Below are 26,374 nucleotides of genomic sequence, written 5' to 3'. Positions count from 1 at the left end.
TATAAATATAGTATATTTATACACATATTGGCTATGACAACATATAATCCTACAACAACCCTATGATGTAGGAACTATGATTGTCTCCACTTTACGGGTGAAGAAACGGAGACAAGTTAGGTAACTTGCCCCAAGTCACACAGCTAGTAAGCAGCAGACCTGGAATTTCAACCTAGACAATCAATCTGTAACCAAAGTCCATGCTCCTAACACCCATTAAAAGGCCTCATGTTGCCATCAAGTCAATAAATGCCAACTATCATCATCACCATCATCATCGTCTTCGTCATGGATGCCACCCTGTCTATGCCATACTACAAAAGTGCTCTCGCGAGGCTGGCTACTCAGACGGCTCTCGGGTGGTAACTTGGTTGCACAAGCAAAACGATATTCATCTTGCAGCCTCTGAGGCTGCCCCGAAGGTCTGTTCCATGCAACTCTAATACTTGGGTGGTAAAAAGTACTGTCAAGGGAGGCCTTGGGATTCTGAAAGAGTGAAGCCAGGATACGAGCTGGCCCGAAGTCAGAGTGTGTGGCCCTGGAACAACTTCCTCCCATTTGCCTGAAGTCTTCCCTCTCTTAGCTGGAGAAAGAGCCCAATGGATTCCTGCCTCCCAACCAACCCCAGCCAGACTGGGATTTTGTAATCGTGTCTGTCTCGGATGACGGCCCACAGAAGTCAGACGTGGAAGCGCTTGGGTTGTCCACACATTCCACCCCTGAGCCAGGAAATGAGAACTTCTAACCCAGTGTCACTGTGTTGCTGTAAAAATCACATCTATTTGTAAAATATGCAAGTGGACTTAAATGTATCTTGATGTCATTGGCTTGTTTACCAGAAGTTTCATTTAGCCTGTGTTTTCTTTTCTTCCTTGTCCTTTTCTACCTCATTTTCCCCCAACTCCATTGCAAAGTATGATTTTGGTCTTGGCCCTATTAAGGGTCTTTGTCCTCTGTTATCTGTGTAACACATGCTTTCCCGAAATATTTTTACTTTGGGAGTCAGGTAAGTCTGCCTTTCATTTCTGACCCTGCTTCGCATTAGGCAAGTTGCCTTCTTGAAGCCTAAGTTTTACCTATGTAAAATGGGTATAATAAAGAACCCAATTTGATAGAGTCGTTGTGAGGATTGTATGCAATCATTAACAGTAACTAACACTCACTGAAAGTTAACACATGTTGATTGCCATGCTAGCTTCTCCCAAGCTTGCAGACAAAACTACTGGGTAAAGAGATTATAGGAGCACCTGGGTGGTTCGGTCGGCTGTCTGACTTTGGCTCAGGTCATGATCTCACAGTTAGTGGGTTCAAGCCCCGTGTTGGGCTCTGTGCTGACAGCTCAGAGCCTGGAGCCTGCTTCGGATTCTGTGTCTCCCTCTCTCTCTCTGGTCCTCCCCTGCTCACGCTCTGTCTCTCTCTCTCTCTCACACACACACACACATAAATAAATAAACATTAAAGAAATTTAAAAAAAAAGAAAGAAAGAGATTATAATGTTCTATTTGGCACCAAGATGCATCAGGCACGTCTACCCTGATAGGATGGAACAAAGACCATCTCCTCAGTCAGACCTCTGCACACAGCATCGTCCACAAAACCCTACAAAGAAGCTATTGTTCCTTTTCCCGTTTCACAAAAGAGGAACAGAAGGTAAGAAAGTCACTTGCCCAAGGTCACCCAATGGATAAGTGGCAGAGGGGGTACACATAATCACCATGTGATATAACAATACTGAACAGCGGCAGTAACAGCAATAACAGTTAGTGGTTATTGAGCACTTACCATGTGCCAGGCACAGTTACTAGGAGCTGCGTGTGGATTATTTCATTTAGTCCTCATACCAACTCTGTGAGGTAGATAGTCTTACTAAGCTTGTTTTACAAATGTGTAGATTGAGGGGAAAGAGTGTTAAGTGACTTGCTGAAGGTCATGTGGTTGGTAAGTTGACAGCCAGACTTGGAACTCGTGTTCCAAATTCAGCACTAGAATGTCTCCTACGTTGTATCTTTAAAAATGAAATAATTGGGGCACCTGGGTGGCTCATGGGCACCTGGGTGGCTTAGTCAGTTAAGCATTCGACTCGTGATTTTGGCTCAGGTCATGATCTCACCATCATGAGATCGAGCCCCACATTGGGCTCTGCACTGAGCATGGAGCCTGCTTAAGATTCTCTCTCTCCCTCTCCCTCTACCCCTCCCCAACTCACGCTTTCTCAAAAAAAAAAAAAAAAATATGCATAAAAGGGCTTAGCCCAGTGCCTGGTATGCACACATGCATACACACACGCGCGCCCAAACATTTTTGTCATTGTTATCACTAGTAAAATGATAGTCAATATTTAATATTCTTCTGCTTTTCCAGGCATCTCCACTCATCTGTGAGATGTGAATGTCCAGCACGAATCTGAGTGGACGGGAGCCCATATTCTCTGATTCATTTGATCTTTGGTCACCTTAACTGCCTTCTGCACATGTCAACAGCAAGACCCCCTTCCTAACCCAGGTTTGATATCACCCTGAGTTTTCTTTTCCAGAAGCCCTTCTACTAAACTGATTCTGAAAATCACTTTTCTTTCTGCCACAGCTTTGCATTAATTTTTCATTGCTGTAAAACAAAACAAAACAAAAACAAAAAAATTACACCAAATTTAGTAGCTTGAAACAACACATGTTTATTATCTCACAGTTTCTGGATCCTGTGCTCAGGATCCCGCTAGGCTGCAGCCAAGCTGTTAGCAGAGCTGTGTTCCTTCTGGATCTCAGGGTCTTCTTCGGAGCTCATGTGGTTGTGGGGGGAATTCAGGTCATCATGGAGACGGGACAGAGGGCCCCTGGTTTCTTCCTGGTTAGAGGCTCTCCCCACGGTTCCCTGCTTTGCGGCTTTCTACACGGGAAGCCCATGTCCCAGCAGCTTGCTTCTTCAAGGCTGGCAGGAGCACCTCTCACCCTGGTCTGCGAACACGTGGAGTCTTAGAGAACGGAACATAATGGTGTGCCATCACCTTTACCATATTCTACTGGTTAGAGGCAGGTCACAGGTGTCACCCACATTCCGCAGAAGAGAATTCTACAAGTCAGGTCATTAAGGATCACCTTAGGGTGTGTCCACCACAAGCTCCTTGCCTGCTTGCCTCAGTTCCCTTTTTATTCCCAAAGAGGATTATTTCATCTTCATTTTCATCTCAACACAAAAATACTTTCTGTGTCTGCAAATTCTAAGATCTGCTCTTTCTTTTTTCCTCACCTGTAAAAAGGTAGAGCCCAAGTCAAGATCTCTCCTTTTCTCTCCATTTCACCCAAAACCATAGTCTCTTCCTTTCCAAAACCTTTATTAGTATGTAACTTACATACCATAACATTAAAGTGTACCACCCAGTGGATATTTATAGACTTAATGAATCATCATCGTAATATCAATGTTAGAACATTTTTCATCACCCCAAAAGGAAACTTCCAATCATGACACCCCTTCCCCTCCCATCTCAGCCCTGTGTAACAGCTAATCTATTTTCTGTCTCTATAGATTTTCCTGTTCTGGACATTTCATATAAATGGAATTATCCAATATGTGGTCTTCTAGGACTGGCTGCTTTCAGTGAGCATCAGTTTGTAAGTTTCTGAGGCTCATCTGTGTTGCAGCATAAACAGTATTATGATGGCCATATAGGATGTTTAGAGTGCTATAGACAAAACAGCAAGGAAATGAAGGATGTTTACTCCCAAAAGTAGGGTGAGGAATAAGTATCTTTATTCATTTTCCACCTCACAAGTTTTGATAGGAATTTACTCTACATAGGGCCCTGGAGGGAAGAAAAGGTACGTAAGATTCAGCCACTGTCCTTAAGGAACTTGGGCTGTAAAGACAAAAGGCATAGTTCTGATTTATTCCTAAGCATCAAGGAGGGGAAATGCACAGTGAAATTTCAACTCACTGGGACAAAACAGAAGCTAAAACTAGTCTCTCAAACATATGAATTGTTTTTTAAGGGAAAAAAAAATGTTAACCAGTATTCCTTGCTTTTAGTTACGTGGAGCTGAATGATTTTTAAAAATGGGCCAGGGGGTGTTCTGAGAGCAATCTCAGGTCAAGCACAAGGGAACAGACTGGCTCACGAGTCTATTAGGAGAACTCCGGGGGAGGGGCAGGACTGTGCCCCGGGCTGGTGTTCCCTTGTCTTGACATCAGCCCCAGGGATCCCATTCTGCAGCCAGGCGCTCATCAGCATATGCTCCAAGCCTGGAGGAATTTCCCTGCAATGTAACGATTTTTCATTTGCCCAAAGGTCAGCATGTGAATATCAAAAACACTTCTGATTTAGACAAGCTGAGGAATGATGAAACTAACCGGTTTCTATCAGCAGGAGCGAACCTCTACCCGGAACTTTGGATATTTCACAAAAAGGCAAGTTCAAGCAAGAATCCTTAAAACTAAGAGGTGTCTATGGCATCAGCTGAAGAGAACAGTAAGATGGTGAAACACTTACCACCAATGTAATATTATTAGTGTTTCCAAACATTCCTCTGGGATAAGCAAGGCTGTTGCTCAAGATTTGCAGACAGGGCCCCACGACTTCAAACTCCAATCATGGAGCAAGGCCAGAGTCTCAGCGATGGGACCAGTCCCTCCCACGGCCAGCAGCCTGGGCCTCCCATCACCAGCTGCTGGCTACCTTGGAGCAGGGCTGTCTTCAGGAGCAGGCCTAGGGTAGCCGCAGGAAGATTCCTCACTCCTAAAGCCCTCTTCCACCTGGCTTGCTGATCTGAAATTCCACCCTTCAAAATTTATGTCTTTGCTCCAATGCAAATACTCCTGGGAGAAGAAACACATCTTTTAGCAGCCATTTACACCTCAGTGCAAATGTGTTTATCAGAGCCTTTGCCAAAACGTCTGTTTTAGAGGAGAGGAGGCAAAAGGAACTAAGAACAAAAAATGCCTGAGGATGAAGAGAAAGTAATCGAAAGTCGCAAGAAGACAGAAAAGGACCACAAGGTTGCACCAAAGGCAAATAAACCTAGGTTCTTCCTGGGAGGGCTTCCTGAGAGGATTGACAGCTTACCCAGACTTGTTGGGATCGAATGGGGGAAGAGTGGTGCACAGGAATTGCTGAGACTCAACACTGAGCCTCTGGCTGTAAAAGTAGGGATTAGGGCCTGGCGCCTGACTTTTCTGTTGTGCTTGTCTTCTCTCAGAGGGACACTCTCGCGAGGAGCAGCAATGCCCAAACAAAGGAGGAGGAAGCCAACACCTGTCTCACCCATCATGGATAGTGCTTTGTTCTGCTTTACTACACCGCCAAGAGCCTCGAATCTGCTTAATTACACACAGACTTTTTGCACCGAAAGAAAGTGATTAGTGTTTGTCTAAAAGAATGTGATCTTGCACCCTGTGGGGGTGGGGAGCCCTGCCCCAGCACTCACACTGAGCTACTGTCTCAGACCTGTCAACAAGGTGAGCCCCAAACCTGGCGAGATGATTGCTTGCTTATATAACACGATGATTTCACAACACTCACAAGAGATTAAAACTCAGAGCTGTCCAATTCCACTGGACGTCAGGGAACTCTGTGAGAAGTCGTTTCAGAATTAATTAACTGCATTCAGAAAAAATCCTCTTGGCTTCCTATAGCTGGTATTAGTCCAGAGAACTGCAATCCTTAGCCAGGCCTCTCTGAAAAGCTCAAATTTCCCAAAGGTATAGTCAGTTTAGGTCACTGGTGACAAGTCAAGCACGGTTGGACTGTGTGTGCACGTAGACCAAACCTAGGGTATTGATCAATAAAGGTGAATCAGGGGCACCTGGGTAGCTCAGTTGGTTAAGCATCTCACTCTTGGTTTCTGCTCAGGTCGTGATCTCACGGTTCATGGGTTCAAGCCCTGCATCAGGCTCTGTGCTGACAGCACAGAGCCCACTTGGGATTCTCTCTCTCTCCCTCCCTCTGCCCCTCCACCACCCGTACTCTATCTCTCTCTCTCTCTCTCTCTCTCTCTCTCTCTCTCAAAATAAATTAAAAAGAAAACCATGGTGAGTCAAGGGGGACATTTAATATCAGCCCTAAATATGTATATATCCACACCTTAATCTTTTTTAAATTTTTTTTAATATTTATTTTTGAGAGAGACAGAGACAGAATGCGAGTGGGTTAGGGGCAGACAGACAGGGAGACACAGAATCCAAAGCAGGCTCCAGGCTCCGAGCTGTCAGCACAGAGCCCGACACGGGGCTCAAACTCACCAGCCGTGAGATCATGACCTGAGCTGAAGTCAGACACTTAACTGACTGAACCACCCAGTCGCCCCAACCACACCTTAATTTTTAAGATTTAGATGTTTAGATGGTTCTTTTCAAAAAAGATGTGAAGGGCTATGCTCAGTGCGTGGGGGTGAAGGATTTTATTTTACTTAAAAAAATTTATTCTCCTTACTTTCATTTAATCAAAATTACAAAATGTTTTATGAACAATTTTTCACATAATTTTTGCTCTTTTCACATTGATTAATTAGGTAAGCATTCTTTTTTTTTTTAAGGGTTTAAATATAATTTATTGTCAAGTTAGCTAACATACAGAGTATACAGTGTACTCTTGGCTTCGGGAGTAGATTCCCATGATTCATCACTTACATACAACACCCAGACTCTTAAATACAGAGAACAAACTGAGGGTTGATGGGGAAGGAGGCAGGCAGGGGGGAGGGGAAAATGGGTGATGGGCATTGAGGAGGGCACTTATTGGGATGAGCACTGAGAGTGAAGGATTTACACAGGATGCTGCCCAAGTAATTTCACCCACCAAAAACACAAAGAACCTGCAAGAGGAAACTCCAGCTCTCTTTAATTTGCCTGGCATCTGATTCTCATTCTAGAGCCTGCAGCCTTCTGGACTTTGAGGAGGAAAATGCCTACCTTAAGAATTACAGTGTTAAAAGATCCTCCTTGGGGGCGCCTGGGTGGCGCAGTCGGTTAAGCGTCCGACTTCAGCCAGGTCACGATCTCGCGGTCCGTGAGTTCGAGCCCCGCGTCAGGCTCTGGGCTGATGGCTCGGAGCCTGGAGCCTGTTTCCGATTCTGTGTCTCCCTCTCTCTCTGCCCCTCCCCCGTTCAGGCTCTGTCTCTCTCTGTCCCAAAAATAAATAAAAACGTTGAAAAAAAATTTAAAAAAAAAAAAGATCCTCCTTGTAAGTGAATATTTAATGAACTGCAACACCCATCACAAAACACTTCATATGGCTTTAGTTACTCCACGAGCCAAACTATGCCTCCAGCATACAAAATGAGACCTTGCTCATCTTTTCAAATGCCATGAGAAGCCTATATCAACAGGACTCCCTCCTTATTTTCCCATGCTAGTGCCCTTTTTTTTTTTTTACCGTATTTATTTATTTATTTGGTTAAAAAGATTGGAGAATTTAATTGTCTTTCTCTTCCTAGAGAAGATTGGTTCTGAAATGCTTTTTAGAGTGTGTTTTGTGGCATCTGAAAGTTCCCTACCTCCCACACTCAAGTTCTAAAGTTTGAAAGAATACATCATTGCTAGTTTGATGTATGGCCAAGACCGAGAACACAATGCAGGGAGTGTAGGCATATTTCACTCCACAGTGGACTCACAGTCTTTCCTTAGACATGGTTTTAGCATAAAGTAAATTGTATTTCCAGGATTGCTGCCAAACGCAACAATACAAATAACGATGACCAAAAACAGCAAAATGCGGGTGAACCAGAAGTGATGATATTTCATAAGGAAATCCCATAAATGTTCTTAATATGCTTTGGATTGATTTGAAGATTAATTAGTTAAACCAGGTTGGCGAAGTCCCAACATATAAAACTGTACTAGAAGAGAATTCTACAGAAACTCAACAGGGATACAAATAGTGATTTAATACTTCTTAATGCAAATGATGAGATATATTTCAACAATCAATGGTTCTGAAAATGAAATTAGAATAGTCTGATTTTTTTTTTTTTTTGGCACTGGCTAAATACTTAATAGTGACTATTTTCCAGACTCTCTACGTTACTCCAGGTTTGGATTATAAGGATTTCTAGCAAATCATCAACACATCAGTATCAAATCACTCATAGAGCATCCATATAAATTTGCCTCCCTACTATTCTTCAACTGAGTTGGGAGTAGGGAAAAGAATGAAGATTTGTCCCAGGGACTTTGCTAGGCTCTTCCATGAATTTCCCAGGTTCTCTTCACAGCAACACTGTAAGATGGATAGCATTATCTCTATTTCACAGATAAAGAAATTTAAGTTCCGAAAAGTAAATTATTCAAGTTCAAACATACTATAGCTTTCAGAAGTGGAAAGGAAATAAATAAATAAAAGAGTATTTCTCTATGTATTACTTTCCATTATTCAAGAAATTCAAGTGAAGGTACTGGCTTATTTTAAAACTGCTTTAGACTTCAGACTCCCAAGCTGTGCTCCTCAGACAGCAGAACTACTCTGAGACTGAACCATGAGGCTCTCAGCATTACGGCTTTCCTGTGCAGTGTTTCACCAAAATGAGGGACAAACGATTTTAAGCGGTACTATAATAAGATATTATATCACTGAATTAAAGTTATTCTATTTGTCTTCTGTTTTCTCAGTTGAGGTAAAATTCACCTGACATAGACTATTTTAACCATTTTATTTTGTTGTTTTTAATATGAAATTTATTGTCAAATTGGTTTCCATACAACACCCAGTGCTGCTCCCAAAAGGTGCCCTCCTCAATGCCCATCACGCACCCTCCCCTCCCTCCTACCCCCCCGCCCCACTCCCCATCAACCTTCAGTTTATTCTCAGTTTTTAAGAGTCTCTTATGGTTTGGCTCTCTCCCTCTCTTTTTTTTCCCCTTCCCCTCCCCCATGGTCTTCTGTTAAGTTTCTCAGGATCCACATAAAAGTGAAAACATATGGTATCTTTCTCTGTATGACTTATTTCACTTAGCATCACACTCTCCAGTTCCATCCACGTTGCCACAAATGGCCAGATTTCATTCTTTCTCATTGCCTAGTAGTATTCCATTGTATATATAAACAACTTCTTTATCCATTCATCAGTTGATGGACATTTAGGCTCTTTCCATAATTTGGCTATTGTTGAAAGTGCTGCTATAAACATTGGGGTACAAGTGCCCCTATGCATCAGCACTCCTGTATCCCTTGGGTAAATTCCTAGCAGTGCTATTGCTGGGTCATAGGATAGATCTATTTTTAATTTTTTGAGGAACCTCCACACTGCTTTCCAGAGTGGCTGCACCAGTTTGCATCCCCACCAACAATGCAAGAGCGTTCCCGTTTCTCCACATCCTCTCCAGCATCTATAGTCTCCTGATTTGTTCATTTTAGCCACTCTGGCGTGAGGTGGTATCTCAGTGTGGTTTTGATTTGTATTTCCCTGATGAGGAGTGACGAGCATCTTTTCATGTGCCTATTGGCCATCTGGATGTCTTCTTTAGAGAAGTGTCTAATATTTTAACCATTTTAATATGTACAGTTTGGTGGCTTCTAGTACATTCGCAGTGCTGTGCAAACAGCATTTCTCTTTCAATATGTCAGACTGTGTCAAGGAGAAAGTCTCAGCTTAGTGCTGTTATGTCTCTAATAGCTCTAATATTTGATAATCTCCCTTCCAGGGAAAAAGACAAAGCAAGCTCATAGCCCTTAGTAAATAAGCATACAACTAGAATTTGGTAACATAGATTTGGTGTTTCATTTGCATTTATTTTTTATTTACCCTGAATTTCTACTTATGTAGTAACAAAATTTCCTTATCAAAAAATATTTAAATAAAATGATGAGTTGATTTAAAGAAAACTTTTAGGTAAATAATAGCATCGGTGGCACATACATATGGCCAAAAAAATCACAAAGGAGGTACATGAATGGCTGAAGTTCTAGAACCACCCTCTGGAGGTCAGATGGAAAGTGACAAGGAAGGAGGACCGGGTCATGGGTGTTTAGAAGGAGGAGGCTGAGCAGACTGAAATAATTCGTCAAAATGTCACAGGAATGAGGGGCTAGGACTTGGGAAGGTAGACTCTAATGGTCAATTCTAGAATGTGACTCTTCTTTCCTGGTGAAAGTCCACTGTCCCGGCTTGCCTTCCACCGGGGGTCCTAGAGGTATCTCCACCCTCCGAGTTACAGAAAAATACCCCTTCTGAGAGCAGGGGCACATCCACTTGCAGACTGGGCAGAGAAGGAAGGGCAGCACACTCTCTCCATAAAGGCCAAGCTGAAAAGAAGCTCAGAGGCGGGCCAAGGGAGCTGAAAGAGGAGGCCACAGCTTCACCGCTGCACGGTGCCGTGCAAAGAAATGTTCAGCCTCCCAGAGAGCTGCAAAGGAAGGAGGGAGAGAGGAGAGGTGGGGCAGAGACTTGGAAGGTGATCCCTAAATGGAGTGCTTGTCCTTTTGGCCTCAGGCTTTCTGATGAAGGCTTGTGGTTGGAGCAGCGGTGTGGGAGGGCACATGTGTAAAGAGTTGTCTCCCCTCCCATAGATCTGCTCCCAGGGCCCATTTGTGCAAGGAACTGACGGCATGCCTCAGAAGTGAGGCTCTGCTGCTGGAAGAGCCTTCTCCACCTACAAATCTGTTTCTAATGATTCACCATTTGTAAATGGAACTCCCATCCCTGGCTCTTCATTAGTAAAAGGTTATCGAAAAGAAAAATGGAGCACCCATCTGGAGATAAAAATCCCTGATGCCTAACAGATTGTCAGGAAGATTTCCAGCTCACCAGATTTGAAGACAATGCAAGTACACGCGCGCACACACACACACACACACACAGTCCAGAGCTAGTTGTAGCTAGAATATTCTTTCTAGCTACCCAACATATATTAGACTATCTACTGCATGAAATGTAAAGTTCCTCCTTTTAAAATGCAAATTATACGAAAGAAATAGCACATGAAACCATCAGTCAGGTACAAATTAGTCTAGGTGATGCCTTTTCCTAGCACCTTTGAGAGATCAGAGGAAAAATCAGATCTTGACCCATAGAAATTGCATTTCCCTCCAGTTACTCTCACCTTTCTATGTTTTCCTTCCTGCAAAATTTGTCTTAAGAGTTGTTCATTATCCCGTGTCCACCTCATCTCCTGAGCTCATTCCTACCTGGCTAAGTCACCAGTGATATCACATGGTCAAATCCAAGGGCCACATTTCGGTCTTCCTCCTCGACTCTTGGCAGCATCTGTCACAGTTAAATTCTCTAATTTGAAACATTTTCTTATCTCGGCTTCTGTAACACTAAACTCTTCTGATTCTCATCCAACCTCACAGGCCACTCCTTCTCAATCTCCTTCCCATCTGCTACTTTCTACAAGGAGGAGAGCCCCAGGGCCACAGCTAGGCTCTTTTCTCCAACTGGGTGAGTGCCTCTAGTCCCGAGACACCAGACACCATGCCGAGGCTGACAGTTCCAAATTTCTCAGATCCTGACCCTTCTCCTGAGTTCTGGACTCAATATCCACCTATTTACTTGAAATCTCTAATTTTATGTCTGAGAGGCATTTCAAAGTTAACCCATCCTCAACAGCACTTTGATTTCCCCTCCCATATTTCTTCCTCTGTCTTCTCCTTCTCAATAATGGCACCAACATCCAATCAATGGCTAAAATAAAATATCTTGCTAAGACTATTGCCTTCTAGCTGGTCTTCCTACTTCTCTTTCTCTATTCAAAATTCTCCAATGGCTTTCCGCCTCAAAATCATCGTATCAAAGTCCTGATCTTAGCCTGTGATTTGCCCACCCACCGACTTCTCCATGACCTCATCTCCTCCCACTTCCTGTCCACACCCTTCCCACCATAGTGCCTAAGAGCTGCCCCTCCAGCATGCCCCTCACATGGTTTGTGAATTCCACCCCACGGCCTCTGCACTCGCTGTTTTCTCTTCCTGGGGCACCCTTGCCTCAGATACCTGCATGGCTTACTTCCTCACTTCTTTGCTCAAATATCATCCCATCAAAGAAAACTCCCTGATTATCTTATCTAAAAATAGCCATCCAAGTCCCTCTTTATCCCCTCACAATGCTTTGCTTTTCTTCACTATCCCCACCTAAATAAATATGTGGTTTATTACTATCTGTTTCTCTCCACTAGAGTGTAAGATCTGGGAGAGCAGGGACTTGATCTATTTTGTGCACTACTCTGTCCCCAGAGCCTAGAAGAGCACCTGGCACATAGCTGGTGTTAAATCAATATTTGTTGAATTCTCTAATAAATCTTCATTTCTCTTTTCCTGGCCTCCTCGTGTTCAATCCATCTGAAAAGTCATCCTTTCATGTCAATCCCAAATACATCCAATTCTATCCTAGTTTAAACCACCATCATATCTCACTGGGGCTCCTGCTTCATGGCCTCAGAGGCATCCCTGTTTTTCTCTAGAATCCATTCTCCAAACTGCAGCCAGTGACTTAAAAAAAAACCAGAAACAAAAAACACACAAATCAGGCCCATTAATGTTAAAACCCCATTAATGTTCTTGGAATAAAGTATAAACCTTTAACCCAGGGCAAAAGGCCACGCATGACCTGGCACCATGACCCCTTCCTTGCTCACTAAGCCTCCATCACACTAATCATTGCCTCGAACACACCAAGTGTGTTCCTGCCTCATGGATTTTGCACATGCTCTGCCTTCTGTGCAGATAGCTCTTCCCTGGATAGCCACATGACTGGTGCCTTCTCTCTATCCAAGTCTCAAGTGTCACCTTCTCAAAGCAAGGCTCCACCCATTCTCTTTCAGTTTGCTATTGTGCTTTATTTTCTTCATAGCACTCATAAACATATTGTTTATTCACTTGTATATTTTTATCTGCCTTCCCCAGCAAAATATTCAGCCCTGTCCAGAATTTATTCCCAGTATGCTATATACATCTCAGTATTATTATTATTGTTATTTGCACATAGGTAGTTATTCATCAACTATTTGTTAAACTGGATTAAATTTGGTAGCTCTAAGAATTTTTTCTTGCAGGGGCACCTGGGTGGCTCAGTCAGTTAAGCCTCCGACTCTTGATTTTGGCTCAGGTCATGGGTTTGTGAGTTCAATTTCCACATTGGGCTCTGTGCTGACAGTGCAGAGCCTGGCTGGGATTCTCTCTCTCTCCCCCTTTGGCTTTTCCCTCACTCTTTCACTCTCAAAATAAATAAAAATAATTTTTTAAATAAAATTTTTTTAAAAAGAGTTTTTTCTTAAACAGGAATTTTTTTTTTTAAGTATAATTGTTCTAAATCTTGAGATGATTAAAGACATCATTATTTACTCAAGCTAATAATATTAACAAACAACACTAAAACCTCAGGGGCTTAAATCAATCAAAGTAGATTTTGCATTCATTTCACTGCTTAATAAAGGTGTTATGTGGGCAGCGACCTAGACAATTACTCCAGGCCCCAGGTCTCTTCTATCTTGTGGCTCTACCATACTCTACCTTCAAATCTTCTACTGGGTTTTCTTCATCTGACTAGCCAGCATGCAAAGAGAAAGAGCAAGCCAAGATCTCCTCAGGTGTTGGAGGCCAGGCCCGGGAATGGAAGACATCACTTTTACCCAAATTCTATTGACCAGAACTAATCATACTGCTCTGACTTAACTGCGAGGAAGGCTAGGCCTGCCTAGGAAGACGATTCAGGATTGGCAAGCATCTACCCAGTCCCTGCTCCACATTTTTATGTTCTGCAGAGAGCACCATGACTTAGTTGTCTATCACATGAATGACTTTGGCTATCACCTTTTAGGCACTTGGGGTTCACAGGGCTGACAAATCATCATCCTCAGCAGACAAGGGAGACCAAAAGCTAGTGTGCTTCTTGGCCCTATCAGAGCAGAGGAACATGAAACTCTGCCAAAACAAAGCTAACCCCTGCAACATGTGACTTCACATTTTTAGCATTCATTCTTGGGAGGACCATATTTGGGGCTCAACGCCAGCCATCAAATCAGCCCAAACTTACAGTCTTCAACAGCTAACTTGAGTCTCTGAATTTCAAGGCCTAGTTTCTTGCTAAGACAAATAGATTTTGAGAGCCACAATTTTAAGGTAACTCATCTTTATGTAGTTTCTCCCTTTTAGCTTGTCTTAGACCTACCCTAACTATTTTTGTTTGGTTATACACAATATTTTATCATAGATCTTTAAGATAGATGATATTTTATCCAATATCATGGGAAACAGACTGCATGAATCAATTATAAATAGCTCAGCCAGGGTGAGAACAAATTCCAACAGATAGCTACCCTTTGGAGCTTCGAAAGGAGTGTATTTGAAAATATTCAAATTTTTTGTGAATTAAATCTCATGAGAGTAGATCTCAGTAAGGACATTTTTACTATGTTCCTTTCATTTAATATCATTCCCCTTGGGCTTAGTCTGTGATCTGCATGTCATAATTGTTTCACTTAGGTATGGAAATTACAAGTCCATAAAGATAAGAAACGAAGGTATATTTAAGAACAATTGTCATATTTTGTGACTGAAATGAGAAGATTTAAACCTTAAACCCACTCCAAAAACAAGTAGGAGGGCATTACAGCAAAACACGTGAAATAAATGTGTTGAGTCTTCTATGTCTGAATTTGTTGATCTAATCACATTAAATACCAAATTGCATCCAGCTAGACCCATGTAGGAAGAGAAAACAAATAAAACAGACCAGTTGAGGAGAGATGAGGTATGTAAGTAAAACAAATATAGAACAACCTTAAAGCAATCTTCAATTCGTTTGAAGCAATTGGATAAATACAGAGCATAATCAGAAATATTACATATAAAGGACAGGTCACCGTAGAATGGAGTGGTGGTGAGCAGTCTTTGGGATATTGAAGGAAAGACATCATGTGGAGGTGAGAAGAGGCTCTCCAGGGAGCGTAGAGCATAGGCAAAGACATGAAGGTGGAGACATGTGGGTAAAAGAGAGACGAGGACATGAAGAAAAGCAGCTTGCTGAAGTAGGGCATGTGCAGTGGGTTGCTCTGTGGGAGAAAATGGAAAAATATGATTTATTGAGCAAGATTCATTGTTAACAAGCTAAGGAGTCCAGACTTGAAATAATCAGAAATAAGGCAATAGCGTAGGGTCTTAATCAGGGGGGAGATGATGAAAGCAATGATGAATCTGGCAACAGTCTGCGGGATAAATTGAAAGGGAAGAGACCAGTGAAGAGACGGCTGTAGTAATTTATATGGGACTTGATAGGGACTTGGCTCTGAGAGGTGGCACTGAAACTGAGACCTGGGTACAGATCCAAGAGACTCTGCAGAGGAAGGAAAGATGCTTTCAAATGACTGGATACAAGGAGTGACGGAGAGGGACGGAGTGAAAAGCCGGAACCCAGGGCACGGTGGTGGCACCAAACAAGAGAAATTAATGAAGTATACGAAGCATCCTGCAGAATAAATTTTGCAATATTTATTACCAACTTAGTCATCATGGAAATTTCTTTTTAATTTCTTATTCTAAGACACATGGTAAAAATTAAGGTTAATATTCTTGTTGGCTTAAGTTTCATAGAACTTTGAAATTCACCAAGTTGGGGGGATTTTGAGCATACGCATCAAAATAGTATAGAGTTGCCAGATCATGTTTTCATTTATAACAGAAGAGCAGAACAGCACTACATGGAATCAAAACATATTTTGCTAGGGGAGGCAATCAGGGCTTAAAATCACAATGGTTCTTGAATATGTGTAGCTGGTCTAAGATAGCTAACGGCTCTTTTAGATACCATGTAAACTTTTACCTGACATTTTCTGCTCTGTAGTTACTTCCATAGCAAGTAGAAAGAGGTGCAAACTGATGCCAAAATCCACAGAAAGAGACACTCCACCCAGAAGAAGGTAGACACCAGGAAAGATGTTAACAAACTTGGTGAAAAGCAAGGCATGCAAATATCAGAAAAAAGAAATGTCCGTATGTGAAATGAAGGTAAGCACGAAGATCTGTCAAGAGCAAATGGGAGGGAAAGGCAAAAGAACGAGCAAGCCCTCCCCAACCATGAGCGGAGGAGTTAGGAGACCGCTGTGGTAAACAGAAGTGAATTGGAGATACAAAAATTAGAAATGTATGCATTAACATGAAATAAAATAAAATATTTAGCAGAGGGATGTTAACCTTTGGCACCATCAAAAGTAGAATCTTTTCTCAGATTCATGAACCTCCAGTTTACTAGAAAAGTGTTACCTTCCGTGTCTGAGCAAAGGTAGCACGACTCACGGTGCTGTGGAGGGTGGGAGAGAGCCAGTGGGAAAACAGGTACGTTCCTCACTAAAAGAATTATGTTCCCAAAGGCAAGACTTACAAGTAAGTAGTTCCGAACCAGTAATCCTACTTCTGGGTATATATCCAAAGGAGATAAAGACAGGACCTGGAGGAATATCTGCCTTCCTGTGGTCACTGCATCATTATTCACAACAGCAAGACATGGAAACAACATAAGTGTCTGTCAAAGATGAATGCATAAGGAAGAAATGAGATGACTGATAGGTAGATGATAGATAGATAGACAGATAGAGATAAGAGTATCATTCAACCATGAGAAAGAAGGAAATCCTGCCATTTGCAACAACATGGATGGACCTTAAGGACATAATGATAAGTGAAATAAATCAGACAGAAAAAGACAAATACTGTAACAGATCATTTATATGTGGAATCTAAAAACGCCAAACTCATAGAAACAGAAGTAGAGTGGTTTTTAACCAGTGGTGGAGTGGGGAGTGGGGGAAATGGGGAGGGTAGAAACTTCCAGTTATAAGATGAGTAAGTTCTGGGGGCCCCTGGGTGGCTCAGTTGGTTAGGCGGCCGACTTCAGCTCAGGTCACCATCTCGCGGTCCGTGGGTTCGAGCCCCGCGTCGGGCTCTGGGCTGATGGCTCGGAGCCTGCAGCCTGCTTCCGATTCTGTGTCTCCCTCTCTCTCTGCCCCTCCCCCGCTCATGCTCTGTCTCTCTCTCTGTCTCAAAAATAAAATAAAAAACATTAAAAAAAAATTTAAAAATGAGTAAGTTCTGGGGCTTAGTCGGTTAAGTGTCCAACTTCGGCTTAGGTCATGATCTCACAGTTCATGAGTTCAAGCCCCGCGTCAGGCTCTGTGCTGACAGCTCAGAGCCTGGAGACTGCTTCGGATTCTGTGTCTCCCTCTCTCTCTGCCCCTTCCCTGTTTGTGCTCTGTCTCTCTTCGCTCTCTAAAAAAATAAATACACGTTAAAAAAAAAAATTTTTTTAAAAGATGAGTAAGTTCTTAGGATCCATGGTGATTATAATTAATAGAACTGTATTTTATGCTTTAAAGTTGCTGAGAGAGTAAATCTCAAATGTTCCCACCACACCCAAAAAGAAAACACTGGTCCTGGGATGTGATGGAGGTGCTAGCCAACACTATGGTAGTAATCATTTTGCAATATATAAGTGTATCAGATCAATACACAGTACACCTTAAGCTTGCACAATATATATATTTTTAATTTGAAAGAGAGAGAGAATGAGCAGGGGAAAGAGCCAGAGGAAGAGAGACAGAGAGACAGAGAGAGAGAATCTTCAGCAGGCTCCACGCTCCAGAGCAGAGCCTGCCCTGGGGCTCAATCCCACCACTCTGGGATCATGACCTGAGCTGAAATCAAGAGGCAGATGCTCAACTGACTGAGCCACCCAGGCGCCCCAACCTTAGGCAGTATTATACGTCAGTTACATCTCAATAAGCCTGGTAAATAAATTGAATTAAATAGTTTCTAAAATTTGGATGCTTAAAGGACATTATAGAAGGAAGAAGCTGGGAATTTCTTTGGAGTTATGGTACATGTCACGGATTTCTAACCAGGCTCTCTTATCTAATCTCCCCTTCTTGCACAGTAACAGAACTTCCAAATGTTAGCAGGACACATGGTTGCCTAAAATAAAAACTATATTTCTTAGCATCCATTGCTACAGAGTTATATCCATCTGACCAAGTTTTTGTCAATGGATTAAAAGAGGAAGTGGTATGTATAACTTCAGAACATGTCTTTAAAAGGAGGGAGTCCAGGGGCACCTGGGTGGCTCAGTTGGTTAAACATCCAACTCTTGATTTCAATTCAGATCATGATCTCAGGGTTGTGAGATCGAGCCCCATGTCAGGCTCTGTGCTGAGTGTGGAGCCTGCTTGAGATTCTCTCTCTCTCTCTCTCTCTCTCTCTCAAAAGAATGAGAAGAAAGAGAAAGAAGGAGAAGGGAGCTTGCCCTATTCTTCTGTCTTTTGTATTCCTGGTCACTGACATGTAAGTGTGATGGCTGAGATTAGAGAAGCCAACTCAGACCTCAGTGTGAAAGCTACATGTTGAGGATAGTGACACAAAAGCGTAGGAGCCTGGGTCTCTGATGATAACGGAGCCGTCATACCAGCCATAGATAATGTTTACTTAAAAGCAAGATAAACTTCTATCTTGGTACGTCCCTGATAATTACCTAATAAAAGTTATCTTTAGGATAACTAGAACTTACAAAGGCAGGACAGGCTGAATTCAAACCAAATTGGTATGAGGCTTCTAGCACTAGAAGCTGACCAGGTCTTTGCAAAGTAAATATTAGGGTACTTCTGATCAGTGTGAATAAACATGAGTTTTAGCTTGACATTGAGGGGAAAAAGAAGAAAATAAAGTAATGCAAGCACCTCGGTAGACAACTGACCCAGTGGGGCTTGGGGAAAGTGAAGCGAACATACATAGCACCTTCTGCTTTGCAACACATAAAACAGAAAAGGAGGATTCGGCCCTTGCGCTGAAAGTTGGAGGACTTTCCAAAGCAATTTTTAGGAGAAAGAAGGTCAGCAATGCACTGAGCGCTGCCCAGTAACAAGCATGGAAGAGGAGGAAACGCGTTGCCCAGAAGACACTGTATATGTGGCACAAAATCAACAGCAACCCTGGAAAATTCTTGCAGAAAGAAAGTACAGTCGGATTTTTCTAGGCAGGAATTTCATGGTTAAGTCATGACTATGTTGCTATGGGGCTTTACTATCAGCCAAAAATCTGTGAGATGAAACTAAAAATGTTAAGTGAAAGTGAAGAAACCACAACATCAAGTAAGGCGGAAAAATGGCAGACCTCATTTTATCACACAAGGGGAGGCACAGCCTGGGGACCAAACAAAAGATTGCTCCTTAGAATTCACAAACAAAGGAACCATTGTGGTCATGGCTTTGAGTGTTTTCACAGGAATCACTACATTAACAGTTGTTACAACACAATTTAGTTCCACATTCTGGAAGAAAACTTTAAAAATCCATCAAGCAGTTACCCAACTCTAAAAAGGGAACTGTAACCGACCCACAAGCAGTACCTTGGGCCGGGGCGGAGCAGGGGGAGGGATGTTAAAAGGAGTCACATAAAGGGAAATTAATTGAGAAAGCTAGTTTATGGCTAAAACATTACTAGAAATCCAAAAAAAGTATTTGCCACGAATAAAAAAGATGTTTCTTTTAAAAAATTATATAATAACTGATTGTTAATAACAAACAAAAACCACCTCTATTTTAGGAGGAATCTCTTTCTCTCTCTCTCTCTCTCTCTCTCTCTCTCTCTTTAATGTAAAGATTGACTCAGTAAGAGGAATAAGAAAACAGAGTTTGAAAGACAGGTGTAAACCAGAAATTGGGCAGCAGAAGGGTCTGCCAGGAAGCTTCAAACACAGGGGTAAGAGATGAGGGAAGTTCGGCTGGAAGCCTGCCCTTTTGATCATGGTGCAAAAGATTTGATTGAAGCTGAAAGTAAAAAGAGACTAAATGGAGTTTTTAGGGAAACTCTGTCTCCCAAATTCAGTTTGGAAGTACACTAATGGGACCTATTAAATGCCCAGAATGTTCTAGACAAGGTTGACAGAACAAAAGTCATCAGAGCCAGAGAGCAGCTACTCCAGAGTGCTGAAGGAACTGTTACCCAAAATGTGCAAGAAGCCAGCATCGATGCGTGACTATCAGACTGCCAGCAAGAGCCTCGTCCACATGTGCACACGAAAGGGTAGATTGACTTACAGTACAGGTGAACTAGTAGAAGATAAAATCAAGCAGAAACCCTATATATTTTCTTTTTTTTTTTTAATTTTTTTTCAACATTTTTTATTATTTTTGGGACAGAGAGAGACAGAGCATGAACGGGGGAGGGGCAGAGAGACAGAGGGAGACACAGAATCGGAAACAGGCTCCAGGCTCTGAGCCATCAGCCCAGAGCCCGACACGGGGCTTGAACTCACGGACCGCCAGATCGTGACCTGGCTGAAGTCGGACGCTCAACCGACTGCGCCACCCAGGCGCCCCAAAAACCCTATATATTTTCTAAATGTGGCAAAATGGGGGCGGGGGGTAGCAGGAATCTCACTAAATTAATCTATAATTTTAGAAGGGAAATATACGTAGGGGTGCCTGGGTTGCTCAGTCAGCTGTGCGTCAGACTCTTGATTTTGGCTCAGGTCAGGATCTCACAGTACGTGGGTTCAAGCCCTGCATTGGGCTCCACACTCACAGCGTGGAGTCTGCTTGGGATTCTCTCTCTCCCTCTGCCCCTCCCCTGCTCTCTCTCTCCTTCTCTCTCTCAAAAATAAATAAACTTACAAAAAAAAAAAAAGGAAGAGAAACATAACAAAAAAAGGGAATTGATGGACATAATTCATAATTTAGAGCCTCAAAATTCTTTACATGGATACCTGAACTATAATGGGGCTTGTTTTAAAAAAACAAAAGAAAACAAAAGTCAGACCTCACTCAGGCCTTCCAATATACAGTAAAACCTTGGATTGTAACTTGTTCTGCGAGTGTTCCACAAGACAAGCAAACATTTCTCATAAATTTTAACTTGATAAATGGGCAATGTCTTGCAATATGAGTAGTATGTGATGCGAATGTCACATGATCATAACTGAGCCAATGGTTCTTGAAATTTACCTTGATATACAAGTGTTTTGGATTACAAGCATCTTTGGAACAAGTTATGCTCACAAACCAAGGTTTTACTGTAATGTCGTTTTTCTTGATGGTTTCTCAAGGACCTGCGGGAAGATGTGATTTTCTTTCAGTCTCTCTCTTCTCCATGAACCTTCTCCCTGAGACAGGCCTTCTCCCTCCTTCTCCACACCCCAGTTCCCTCTGAGGGCTGCCCCTTTGCAGACCTTTCACCCTCTCGCCCTCCCCACAATCTGGGCCATTGTACACCCCCCACCTCACCCCCACCAGCCACCCACACACCCCCCCGGAAGGCCAAAGCTATCTCAATGGCATTAGCATGAGAAAAGTCCCCCTTCTTCCAATTCTACTTCTAATTCTGTATGCTCTTGGGAATACTCAATTCTCGCAGTCATAGGAGATAGAAAATGTGTCAGATAAAAAAATTCTATCTTTACACATGTGGCAAAAATGATAACAACAGGTAACACCTTTATAGCGTTTACTAATGCTTTCTGTTGCTTAACTCCTTTCATCTCTCTCTCATCCTCATCACCACCACCATCATCATCACCATTCCCTTTTTACATGTGAAGAAACTGAGGTCACACAACTTAATTAGCAAGACAGGTGTCTGAACCTTGCTCTTTAGTCTGGCTCCAGAACCCACATTCTTAACCACCACACCATAGGGACTCGCCTCTCTCCCCAGTTAAGATTCTCTTGCTGAGTTTCCTGTCTCTGTGGACGGCACCCCTACATATCCACTAACCCCTTGCCCTCAGTCCCATCCGCTAGGTGCCTGGGCCTGCATGGATCTCTGCAGCAGCCTCTCCCTGCCTGTGTGTCTGCACAAGCAGGTACCTTCACGCTCACACACACACACACACACACACACACACACACCATATTTTCAGCACATGTAGCCAGAGTGGGGGGTGTCCAGCACTTTAGCTAACAAGATTAAACGCACACATACACACACAGCAAAAACAAAAACAAAAACAAACAAACAAAAACAAAAACAGCCCCCAAACCAAAAACAAGGAGCACATAGATCTACTTTTTAAATTATTAAAACAAAAATGTTGAATGTGTTGTGGAGTGTTATGAAACTAGATCTCAACATTTCTGAATGCCTGAGGGTGAAATTAGGGACAAAAGGTATTGGAAATCTTCCAGAAACTTGCTTCCTGCGGCTCTAAAAGTGGAAGTAAGAATGTGTCTCCTGGGCAGGCTGTTCTTGGCTCTGGGAGGGAACAAGTTAATGACCTCAGAGTAGTGGCCACTCAGGGTCCACGTGGTAGTGGTTGCTGGAGCCTGTCCCAAGCCAGCCCTCTCAAGATCACTAGCACCCAGGAAACTGGCAGTGAAAATAGTGGATTTTAAAAGTAGAATGTTGGGAGTAGGCCAGTTCGGCGTGGGAGTTTGCACGCGTGTTGGGGGTGGGGGGGTCTCTGTTTGTGTCAGGGGAAGGGCGGGTCTGACAGGAGTTGAGCCTCTTTACCCTTCAAACAGTAACCATGTGCCACAGCAGTGACCCAAAACAGAGACCCAGACATGGCTTGTGTTTTGGAATAAAACCAGCATCAATGAAGTGTTGTTGGAACTCAGCAAGGTGGTTCCTCCAGCCTGAAAGGTCACCTGCATTCTGTGTCCAGCTTAAGATGAGAGATACAGACAAGACCCTGTAGATTACTGGCCACATAAGGGAGAGAGGGGAGCTTAGAGAAAGAGAGAGAGAGAGAGAGAGAGAGAGAGGACTTCCTGTTTAGGCATGTGGAGAGTAGAGAAGGTCTTATCTTCAAAAAAAGATGAAATGTGATCTTATTGGTCCCTCTGTGTACATGAAATGGGTCCTATCAATTATACTGGCTACTTTGACAATTATTTCCCTCTTCTCCCCATTCCTTCTGTGTGACCATGGCTTGAGACTGGGGACTCCTTCGAACTTTCATGAGTCAACACTGTATATCACTGTGACCCTATTCTGCCATGACATCATTTCTTCATTAAAGGGAGCCGAGATGTTCATGGTCCAGTCAGGTCCTTAAATTTGCAGAACCACAAAAAGCATTTTATCTATTCACTCTGTACAGTCTGGTGGTTGGGAAACCGATTCACACTAATTAAACCCACAAGAGGCTGATTTGTACACTTGGAGAACAACGTGGCAAATTACTCAGAAAGAAAACTGACCCAAAAAGCAAGAACATGCATTTAGACTGGACACTGTGTTTGAGATAAGTCCACCCCAGAAGCCAAACAACAAAGCAAAGAATTGCCTTGTCAATATAAGATCAAAGCAAAGGTGTTTGTATTTTGTCACATGATAGTTATAGAAAGTCCTGGTAGACTGAGAAATTGGTCTTCCATCATAGCTATGCTTGAAAAACCAAGATGAGTATTCAGACTGAGATGTCCCTTTCCGTCAAGGGTGCCAGAATATCACTGATAAATTCTTATGGCCCAACCTTCATTTTCCCATTGTCATTGAGACTAACTCTCGTCCTATTTGTACTTGTCACTGTGCTTAGAATTATTAAACTTACAGGTAATGTTTATCAATTATGTTTTAATGAGTAACTTAAATTGGGGCAAATAAGTCTAAGTAAGTATCATAGCATAGCACCTAGAGCTGAAAGGACACCAGCCATCATCTAGGTCTCTGGTTTTCCAATTGTGTCTCACGGATTCAAGGTGCTGCTGAATTGGGCAGCTGGAGGTATGAGGAGTAGGGCAAAGAGACAGGTGGCAGCTGACCACCCCTTTGTAAGGAGTTCGGATTATTCCAAGTGCAGAAATCATTATATGTTTTAATATAAAGTGACAGGATGAAGTTTGTTTTTTATTTATTTTTTAAAATGTTTATTTATTTAGAGAGAGACAGAGCACAATCAGGGGAGGGACAGAGAAAGAGGGAGACACAGAATCTGAAGCAGGCTCCAGGCTCTGAGCTGTCAGCACAGAGCCCAACGTGGGGCTCGAACCCATGAACTGTGAGATCATAACCTGAGCTGAAGTCGGATGACTAACCGACTGAGTCACCCAGGTGCCCCTGATGTTTGCTTTTTAAATAAGAAAGTGATTGGAGGAAGGCAAGAGTAGAAGTCAGGAGACCACCTGAGAAGGTAGAGCCTTTGTCCGGGGGAGAGCTGATGGTGTTGTGGATCAGGGTAACAGCAGTAGAGCCAGAGAGAAGAGGATGGATTTGAGATGTGGTTTAAAAGTAGAACAGATAGAGGAGTGCTTGGGTGGCTCAGTCAGTTAAGCATCGTCCAACTTCAGCTCAGGTCATGATCTCGCAGTTCACAAGTTCCAGCCCCACATGGGGCTTTGTGCTGACAGCTCAGAGCCTGGAGCCTGCTTCGGATTCTGTGTCTCCATCTCTCTCTGCTCCTCTGCTGCTTGTGCTCTGTTTCTCTCTGTCTCTCAAAAGTAAATAAACATTAAAAAAAAAAAAAAAAAAAAAGGAGAATAGACAGAACTTGGCTAGTGAGGGAGCAGATGTTACCAAGGATTCACTCATTTATCTATCCCATCCAGAAAGTTTATTGAGTGCTTACAATGGGTTAGGAATTGGGCTAGGTGCTCAGCTAGACAGCCAATGCCCTGCCCTTCCTGGATTTCATATTCTAGCAGAGGGAGACAGACAATCCATGGGCACACAAATAGGTAAAATATTAACATGCTTGATAAATCAATTGTAGGGCTCACATTGTTTCCCTCCTCCCAGGGACTATTGTCCTGCATCACCTCTTTTCCAATCAACCAGCTGTCCAATCCCTTGAAAATCATTTCAAATATTTTGCCCAGTTTTTTAGTCTGTAAGATAAAAGGGTGAATCTACTCCCTGTTACTCTATCATGGCCAGAAGTGGAAGTTACTTTTTCTTGCATGAATTTGATATAAGGGATAAAGAAAAGGGAGGAGTCAAAACTCACCACCAGGTTCTGACTTTAATGGTTCAGTGGATGGTCATGAGGCAGAAACAGAAGGCTCTGGATTTATTTTTGTACTTCCTTTCTTCCAGTTTCCCTCCCTCCCTCCGTCCCTCCTTTTCTTCCTTCCTTCCTTCCTTCCTTCCTTCCTTCCTTCCTTCTTTCCTTCTATCCTTCCTTCCTGGGTATGTCTGTTTAAAAATATGTTTTGTTTTGAAGATGCTTGAGAACAGAACAATAGCAGAAAAGATGGAAATCAAGAAGCTAGTTTGGGGCATGTTGAGTCTGCAATGCCTGTAAGACATGTGATACCAGAGTTCAAAGAGCAGAAATAGACCAGAGACGCCCTGTAGAAGCTGGGTACACAGAGATACAGTTCCCCGGGAAGAATCTGGTGGCAGGAGCAGATTTGTGGAGCGCCATCTGCACTCGGATTTTCTGATGCCATTTGAAATGTCTATGAGACATTCAAATAACAGTACCAATTAGGCAGTTCAGTATTGGCATCTGGAGCTCAGAAAACAGAGCTGGGCTGCAGTTATAAATGTGGGGCTCTTCAGCATATAGGTATCATTTAAATCATAAGGACAAGGTTACCCCAAAAAGGGGAGAGAAGAGAGGGAGAAGAGAAAAGGGGAAGAAAGAACAGAGCAGAAGAGAAAAGATAAGATGAAAAGGCCCAAGAACAAGTCGTGGGGAATACCAGTCATTAGAGGCAGCACAGCATAAGAGAAACCATCAGAGGATAACAGAAGGGACTGGCCTTTGAAGAAGGAAACCAGACAGTGGATTTTCAAAGAAGAGTATTTCAAGAGGGAATATCAATTGGTTCAAATGCTGCTAAGAGTCAAGTAAGATAAGAATTTGGAAAGATCCATTGGATTAATTTGGAAGTCATTTGTGAGCTTATCAAGAGCAGTTTCAGTGGGATCATAGAGGGAAAGGTGGACCAGACTCCACTAAAGAATGAATGGGAGGTAAAGAGCAGGTAGCATGTGCAAACAGCTCTTCCATGGAGAATGGGAAAGTGGGGTAATCCTGGAGGGACTGATGAGTTAGCAGAGGTTAGTTGTTTATTTTTAAGACACAGAGCATATTGGGATGATGAAACCAAGAGGTTAAGAATGCAGAGAGAGGGATTAACCAAAGAGCAACGCTCCTGAAAAAGCTCCTAAAAGGTCCAGGATCCGGCTCACTTTCTTTTTATTATTATTATATTAGAGAGAGAGAGAGAGAGAGAGTGCGCATGCGAGCACACACAGCAGGGCAGAGGGGTAGAGGGAGAAAGAGAGAGAGAAAACCTTAAACAGGCTCCACCCTCAGTGCAGAGCCCAACATGTGGCCACATGGGACTTGATCCCACGACCCTGGGATCATGACCTGAGCTGAAATCAAGAGGCAGACACTCAACCAACTGAGCCTCCCAGGCACCCCTAGAACTCACTTCCTAATGGTCCTTACCACAGTCTCTCCGTCAGCCTTTGCTAACAGATCACCCCCCCCCCAACCAGTTGAGACCTCTCTAAATAC

General features: G+C 42.9%; 1 long non-coding RNA gene across 1 annotated transcript in view; it reads right to left on the bottom strand.

The window, feature by feature from the left end:
• Window positions 1-2,658: 2,658 nt before the first annotated feature.
• The window catches only part of LOC106981859 (uncharacterized), a 58,401-nt gene continuing 34,685 nt past the window's right edge, over window positions 2,659-26,374 (bottom strand). Inside the window, exon 3 of the long non-coding RNA XR_001431277.3 lies at window positions 2,659-3,243. This is a non-coding gene — a long non-coding RNA (uncharacterized LOC106981859). The remainder of the gene's footprint in view (window positions 3,244-26,374) is intronic.

The sequence above is a fragment of the Acinonyx jubatus genome, chromosome D3 (assembly GCF_027475565.1).
Source record: "Acinonyx jubatus isolate Ajub_Pintada_27869175 chromosome D3, VMU_Ajub_asm_v1.0, whole genome shotgun sequence".
Taxonomy (NCBI): Eukaryota; Metazoa; Chordata; class Mammalia; order Carnivora; family Felidae; genus Acinonyx; species Acinonyx jubatus.
Note: the sequence above shows the minus strand (reverse complement) of the source record. Positions and strands in the feature narration are given on the sequence as shown.